We start from the raw sequence: 8,035 nt of genomic DNA on the forward strand, positions 1-8,035 counted from the left end.
CAGAGATTTGAACTGTTTGGTGCATAAAAAGTAAAAATGTATCACGGCCACGCCTCCTGTCATTCCTTGTGTTTTCCCTGTGTCACTTGCTTGTTTCTCTCTCTGTGTATGTGTCTGTGTTGTGGGCGTGTCGCCCCTTTACTCTCCCTTGATTGCAGTTCAGTCAACTCACCTGCTCCAGGCCTCACTCGTGCCATCCATTAACTCATCAACCCAGCAGTATATCAACCCCAGTCTTCAGCCACTCGTTGCGAGATCGTCTACTCAGCTACAGTGGTAGTTTGCGGCTCTGGCTGCTTGAATTGTGGATTCAAGTACATTTGCTTGTGTGATTTTTTTGTATTAACGCTTACTGGTTTTTGTGCTACAGGATCCCTAGGCTTCCTGTCCACCCGCCTGCCTGCTACCTGCTACCCACTTCACCCTCTGCCTCCACGAGCCGGATGTTCTCCGTCCTCCGTCCCCTTTCCCTGGAAACCCATTCAATAAACCTCCTACCTATTGCTCCAAGTTTGTGTCCTGCAGTTTGGGTCCTTCCCTTGTTGCACACGTGACAAAATGCCCCAAATTAACATTTTAAAGTGTGTTGTTTTGTCTGACCAAGTTTCCAAAATACAAAAATATAGTTTAATGTCATTGAAGACCCAGAAAGTCAGGAAATGTTTAGCAAATTTTAGATTTGTTTGGCATTTTAGCTTTAAAATGATTTGATTACCCGATTATCAAAATAGTTGTTATGATATTGTGAATAGTTATTTTTGTTTCAGCGCCACTGTACTGTATCCAACTTGATTGTCTAGAGGCATTTGTGTGGGCGGCTTTTGTATGCTGCTTACATAATAAAAGCAAAAGAGGTGAAAGTTTAATGTGCAACTGTTTTACATTCAGTTATAACAAGCACTCTCATCGAGAGCTCTCATGCTTGTTAAATCTCTCTAGATGTTCTTTGACTGAATCCAGCCAATAAGTTTAAGAAGGTAAACATTCAGAATACCAATATTCTCCCTATGAAAGCAGTCAATGTTCTGTACAACAGAAAAGAGAACAACATAAGTGACCAGCATGGCAGAGAAAAATCGCTCAGCTCCTCCTTACCCTCTGTCTGACCTGTACTGTGAAGAAGTGGGAAATTACTTTCCCATGCAAATGAGATTTCACAAGATTAACGCAGCATATAAAGTTGTAGGAAAGAAAGAAAAGCGACGGAAAGTGGAGGGCAGCAGGCAGGCAGGCAGGCAGCAAGAGCGAAGGGCTGCATGACTGATCAGGGGAATCATTCAGATTTAGGCTGCACACAAAAAACGTCAAACAAACAAATCAATTTTGTTCTGTGTTTCAATCAGATTCAATTATGTTTTCTATTGTGTTGGGCTGTGTTCAAAATGTTGAAATATTTTTTGAAGATTGTTTACCTTCACTTATATCATTTGTATACATTTTCGTTATATTTATCTCAGGTAGATCTGCTTTTGTTTAATAGCATAAAGATCATTGACTGTATAAAAGAAGTACAGACAGCTAGCGGCTAGCGACCGGTGATGGCACCCACCTGTCACTCAAAGGGGTCATTCCCTTAATTATGCATAACTTTAAGGCCTAATATAATTTAAACGGGTGAGTTATGTAAGAATTCACACTCGTACAGTTATCATGAACAACGAAATTAGCTATAGAGACCAAAACTGTTTTTTGTACCAGGCTGTAAACTTGTTTATTTCTGCTTTAAAATTGGGCATTTTAACATTAACCAGCCTCAAGTGGCCATTCGAGGAACTGCAGGCGTAATTTTTTCTGCACCAGAGGTTACCGCTTGGTTTTGGCTCAGCATTATCAATCAAAAGAGCTGCAGTGGCATTTCAGCTCTCCGTCTCTCGTGCTCTTTAACACATTGTTATTCCAAAAAATATAGTTTTTAAAACAACATTTAAGGATTAAAACACAATAAAGCAATAAAGCATCTAATCCAATTCATTAAAAATGTTATTGCACTGTATAATGCTCTGTATGACAAATATTAAACTCAAAGTAAGACATAATACAAGTGGACTCAGTGAATGCTGAATGTCTGCACTTCTCTGCAGAAGGCAGCCGCTGATGAATCAGGCATGCAGAAAGATTATTTCCCAGGTGTATTGTAAGAGTTGCCTCGGTCCAGACCTTTAAATTTGCCCACTCCACTGAGTTTGAGTCGACTGACTGAGGATGGAAACGGAGTGTAACAAGTTTACAATTCTGTCTTATATCAGGCAACTGTAGGAAGAGGACATAAGGTGGGGGAGAGGTGATGGGGATGTGGAGGAGAAGGAGTGGCATGTTATATAAGCATATATATCTGTGGACTTTATAAAGCTTCTTCCTTGTCTTCACACAACTCAAAGCACTTTTACATTACATTTTATTAAGATTACTGTAATTACTTTTGATTTATTTTGGATTTACTCCATCCAAAAATAGTACATTGAAATGTTCTGATTCATTTCGGTGACAGAAGGTAGCATAATCAATGTGTCAATAGTGATATAATGTAGCACATACTGCTGTGTGATGTTAGTGTTGTTCAAGGTCATTGTGTAATGATGGAGAAAGTCTTACTGTTGGGAGACAAATGTGTCTTTTGGATGTCAGACTGTAATCAATGCTTGCTTAAAGTCACGTCAGAGTCCTGCCATGGTTGACTGATTAGTGGGGACCCTGAATCCACAGCAGTCATGGTATCCAGGGACATTACCATTCATCAACAGCAGCGCTGTACAACCAGTGAGTCGACCTCGAGCAGGCACTCCACATTACAATATTTCTCACAACCCTCTATTTCCTGCAGTTCAAGAATGACTCTTTCGTATAAATGCAAATGCATGTTATGAAAAATGGAGTCATTACAGAAAAGAATGAAGGAGATAGAGCAATGATGACCAGCAACAACCTCGACTCTGTCATTTATCCTGGTGTTAACAAGTTCTATTATCTGGGGGGAGAAAAACCCATTGGCATGCCAATCTAGGTGTCGAGCAATTTCACATCCCTGAGTGCCTGGTATGGGAAAAAGATTCTATGCATGTACAGACTTGTATTTGATGTTATTTGCTATTCATACCGTGCTTAGTAAGTGTCTTATATAATTGTTATTAAATTATTAAAATACAATGTCAAGCTTGACAAGACAATCTTGACTTTAAATCTGCGTTCATAAATGTTTTTGTATTCGCAATAGAAATAATGTCTATGTGTTATGTGGAAAGGGTCCCTCGTTGTAACAAACCCCGACTCGGAGAGTGTTTTAGCATCTTTTAGTTGGCATCTGGTCCTGGCACATAACCTCCCTTTAGGTGAGCTTGTAGGCTGGTAGGTGGATTTCCCCGTTTCCAGTCTTTATGCTAAGCTAAGCTAGCTGAGTGCTGGATACATCTTTACAGAAGAGACGTGCATGAGAGAGGTACCAATCTTCTCATCTAACTTTTGGCAAGTCAGTGTTTTTCTAAAAATGGTGAATCTTTGTTTTAAAGAACAAATAATCGTATTCAAACATTTAAAAAACAAATGTTTTATCTGTTCTTTGTATGTTGCACTTACATTGGTTTGGCTTATTTGTAGCTAAGGGTTGAATTTGTATTCTATTATTTCTGCATGTTGCACTTTTGTTTGGCTTATTTGAAGCTATTGTTCTGCACGTAAAGGATTGTACCTATTTGAAGCTAATGTACTTGCAAGATTCTTGCTGTTCGGAGTTGTATCCTCATGATTGTTTACACTTATTATAGTGAATAATGAATAAATGAACTGTAATGTAATGTAATAAAGGCAACTACTCAAAACCTAGATTTTCAGAAAGATCAGCTTTGTACAGGATTCACCTGAGATGTGTTTATTTTTACTTTGTTGTGTAATTAGACGTGTGCTCTCACTTCAGTGCTCATACCTCTCTTTTGGGGGAGAAGGAATGACAACTGTGGAAAACTTCCTCCTGCAGTTTGTTTACTGAGTTAAGAGATTTGGACGCTGCCATCGCTCAGCTCAATATCCCCTGAAAGGATCTAGAAAGCTTAAAATTCCCTGCAACACTTAAATGTTGCCATTTCTTCAGCTTTTAATATGATTTAACTTCATATCCTGGCAGAGAAACCGTTGACCCATTTTATGTATGCTATTTTTTATTATAGGATGGATTTGAGATTTGACTAGAAGAAGTCAGAATAAAAGATGTTTCTTCTGCCAGCTCTCTTCAGAGATAGATCATTCATCTGTGCCAGTGAAAAAGAAACAGAAAGGCTATTTTTCTCCCCCTCAGGACGTGGTCTTCATTCCCTCTCTGCACACCAGCGATACTTCTGGTGGCTTGAGCTTTCTGCATACTGCATGTTTTTATAACCAGTCCATCACAAAACCAAAATGAGAAATGCAACACAGGTGCCAGTGACACAAGCCATTCATTCAGATGTGGTAAAAGAAAAATCATTGGAGCGAAACCATCCACACAGGAGAAAACCTCTCAGAGACTCTCACTCGCGTTATAAACACGTCAAATCAAATGGAATTGAGGTGGATGGCCCTTTTTGTTGCAGAGCGTTCAGTGTGAAAGCTTTAAAAGAGAGCACACGGCACACACACATGTAGATTATAGAGTTACAGTTTATTACACAATGATGATGGTTATTGAAGTTAGAAGATATGTTAGTAGGCTAAACCAGGGGTCCCCAACCACCGGGCCGCGGACCAGTACCAGGCCGTGGATTATATTTATTGTAAACATTTAATTTACGTTAGACTGCAGGGTATTTTATTTTGAAAAATGACCGCTTCCATCCGCACCTTTTTAACGGCACCTTTCTCAGTGTTCTCAGAATCAGAATCAGAATTTGGTTTATTGCCAAGCAGGTTTGTAACGCTTTGGTGTGTAATGGTGCAAACATAAACACAGTAGGAGAAATAAAAAATAAGAGCAAATACAGAAATATTATTAAAAATAAATCTTCTATAAAATACAAATAAAAAAATAGTGTACAGAAAATATAAATATAGAAAAAAGAATGTAATAAAACATTTGTACAGTATATCTTAATTAAAAGTGGAGGAGCTGTGCAATAGTGGTAGAGAGAACAGAGAGAATGATGCTGTGGTAGGGGGGCGTGGTTATGGTGCCGGGGATCAGACAGGTTAATGTAACGTGTGGATGTGGGGGAGTGAGAGACAGTGGGGGTCTCTGGCCTTGTTGATGAGGCCAACTGCAGAGGGGATGAAACTTTATGCACCCATAAGCCTTGAGGTGCTAACAAAATGAGACAACAGAAGACAAAATGAAAGCTGCACTTCAATACAATACCAAGAGTCCTTCTTAAATTACAGATTCATCGCATCAGGTGATTCACACGCTCCAAAGCCGACACTACCAACGAAACCCTGAAACCATCAAAACTGCTTCACCACATGAACACCAAGCACGCTGCATTAAATTACATATAAATGATATGTTTTGCACTTTAATGTCCGTCCGTAGAAAGATTGTGTTGCATGTCCGTGGTGCGAAAAGGGTGGGGACCGCTGGGCTAAGCCATGCAGGAAAACATCATTATTTACGTCCTCCTTCACAGTTATAAAGCATCTGCTAACATTCAGTGCATCCCAGCTTTAATTGCACTTAATATCAAAATAACTCTTGTTACCTTCAAGTGAAATATCGTTGTGTGCGCATTTATGTTTTGTGCCCACTTTCCTTCAGCCTGCCATGTTCTATTTAGACTATTGTCAATGTAGACGTCGATATCTTCGCTGCTTGCACGATGGATTTCTACCTTGGTGATTGTTGAACATTAAAGCAAAAGGCCTGGTCTTTGAAATAAGCTGTCAGTTGTTGGACTGATAGCTTAGAAATGACATGTTTTGAAGTGAATTCAAATAGTCTAAAAATGATCTGCTATTAACACTCCAGTGTACAAGGTAGTTTCACAGGAGCCGCATTGTCTAAGATACACAATTCATCCACAGCTGGGTTTAAAATCGTGCTAAATGGAGAGTGCACCTTTCCTTGAGGTTACTTGTATGAAAGGAACCACATACTGCAAGAGGACTCGATCAGCCATCTCCATTGTTGGCGCATCCTCGATGTGACTGGAGGTGAATGCTGAGTGTGACTCAGTGTCCCAGTGATTTGCAGACAAATTGCTGCTGTTCTTAAAGTTTGTAGAGTTCAGAATCATTGAAAGATGTATTGTACAAACAAGAAATATGTGTTCTCTTATCTTAATATTTGAAGCAGTTTACTCTGATGATACAATGCCTTGTCCTTATATATGGACACATGATGGATGAAAAGCCTTTGCATTTGCTGTATTATAAACTGGGTGTCTGCTGGCGACATTCCCCGGGATAAATCACAAGCGTCGCACAGTTAGTGAGGCGTTTTCCATCACACAGACGTGGTTGGTCCGGCAGAGAGGGTCGGTTGAGCTGACGCAACCGACTCGCTCTAAAACTCACTTGTGTGAGAAGCGGCCAACAGATTTTTTTCCGGTCTCTGCTAGCGTTGTGAGTAAATGGTTACTATGTCAAAAAGCGAAAGTGAGATCAAAATATACACCTGCAATTACTGTACACTATACAAATACATTACAGTTTGTGAAACCTTTACTACCCTATCACTCCATCTTCCAAATATTATGTAGATGCTTATTGAATTGGTATGATATGATCATCAGAAGCAACAACAGTAGCAAAGCTCACATCAATGTAAAGTGTACAAGCATGAAGACCTTTGAAAAATCAGGTCATGGAAATGTGATGGCACAGCAGAGAATTACCTGAAAGCCCCTTTCAACGTCGACAAAAGCTTAAAGTCAGCGAATCAGCAGCTTTCAGTTCTGTGTGAATGGTTCACCCCAGCACTCCAATAAGCCGGCTCCATGTGGCTTTGTTGCTACATCATGACACAATACACAGACACAATGAAATCAACACCAATGACTTCTCTTCCTTAATCAAACTTCCCTATCATATGACGTATCAGTAACCTGCCCCGTGAAACTGAACCTCATGCTCATTGTTATTAATGAATGAATATAGCGTCAGCTGAATAAAGTTTGTTTATTTGTTGAAAGGGAAAGAAACTCAATGAAATCATTTTGAATTTGTGGGCTCACTTTCAAGATGTCTTTGCTTTTTTAAGCTTCCTTGCATTCAGTCACATAGTGCCCACAAATTCAAAATAAATAAAGGTGTGACTACACACAAAGCTCCTGCTTGGAAATGGAGGATTTGAATCGTAGCAATGTTTTATTGTGAAATTTAACCCATCCGAGTATTAAGAGCAGTGGGGAGCTACTAAACAGCCCCCGGGGAGCAGCGCTCAAGGCCACCTGTCCAGGTACCAGTCCACACTCCGTCCTTGGTCTGCTCAGCGACCTTTCGGTTCCCAAGCCAAGTCCCTACGAACTAACCTACTGCCGCCCCTTTGCATAACAGCTGTTATAGTTCCATCCCTTACTCTCTTTATGTAGCGTTCCTTTCTCTTGCCTCAGATCCTGTCCTCTCTGTCTTTATACGGGTCTCTTTTCTCTTTCATTCCCACAGCAGGATTTTATGATTTTCCATGAAAACATTCATCATGATAACATCATATTAAATCAGACATCCTGTCGCTCTTTGGTTTCTGTTCATTTCATCAAAGTACACACTGGGATAGTAATTAATGTGAATCTTCTGGTGGCTGCCATGATTTTTGGAGGAACACCTAAATCATCTGCAGGAATGTTAGGGCTGTGTACAAGAATAAACAGTGCACGAGTCAGACTCATAACAACTGATTAATGGACATTTAAAATGACCATGTTGCTCGTGCCATACCATTCTGCTCAGTTAGTGTTAAAATATAAAATGCAGAGTCTTGTGTATGAACGTGTAATCTCTATTAACAGATTTTGGTATCAAATCCCGTTTGAGCAGGCTTTGGATAGCTCATGTGTTCTGATATTGACGAGTACGAGACTACCGGGTCACAGTTCATCAGCAGGCTGGTCCTTCCTCTCTGCAGCCTCCACTTCCAGCC

Source organism: Cottoperca gobio, chromosome 4 (assembly GCF_900634415.1).
Source record: "Cottoperca gobio chromosome 4, fCotGob3.1, whole genome shotgun sequence".
Taxonomy (NCBI): domain Eukaryota; kingdom Metazoa; phylum Chordata; class Actinopteri; order Perciformes; family Bovichtidae; genus Cottoperca; species Cottoperca gobio.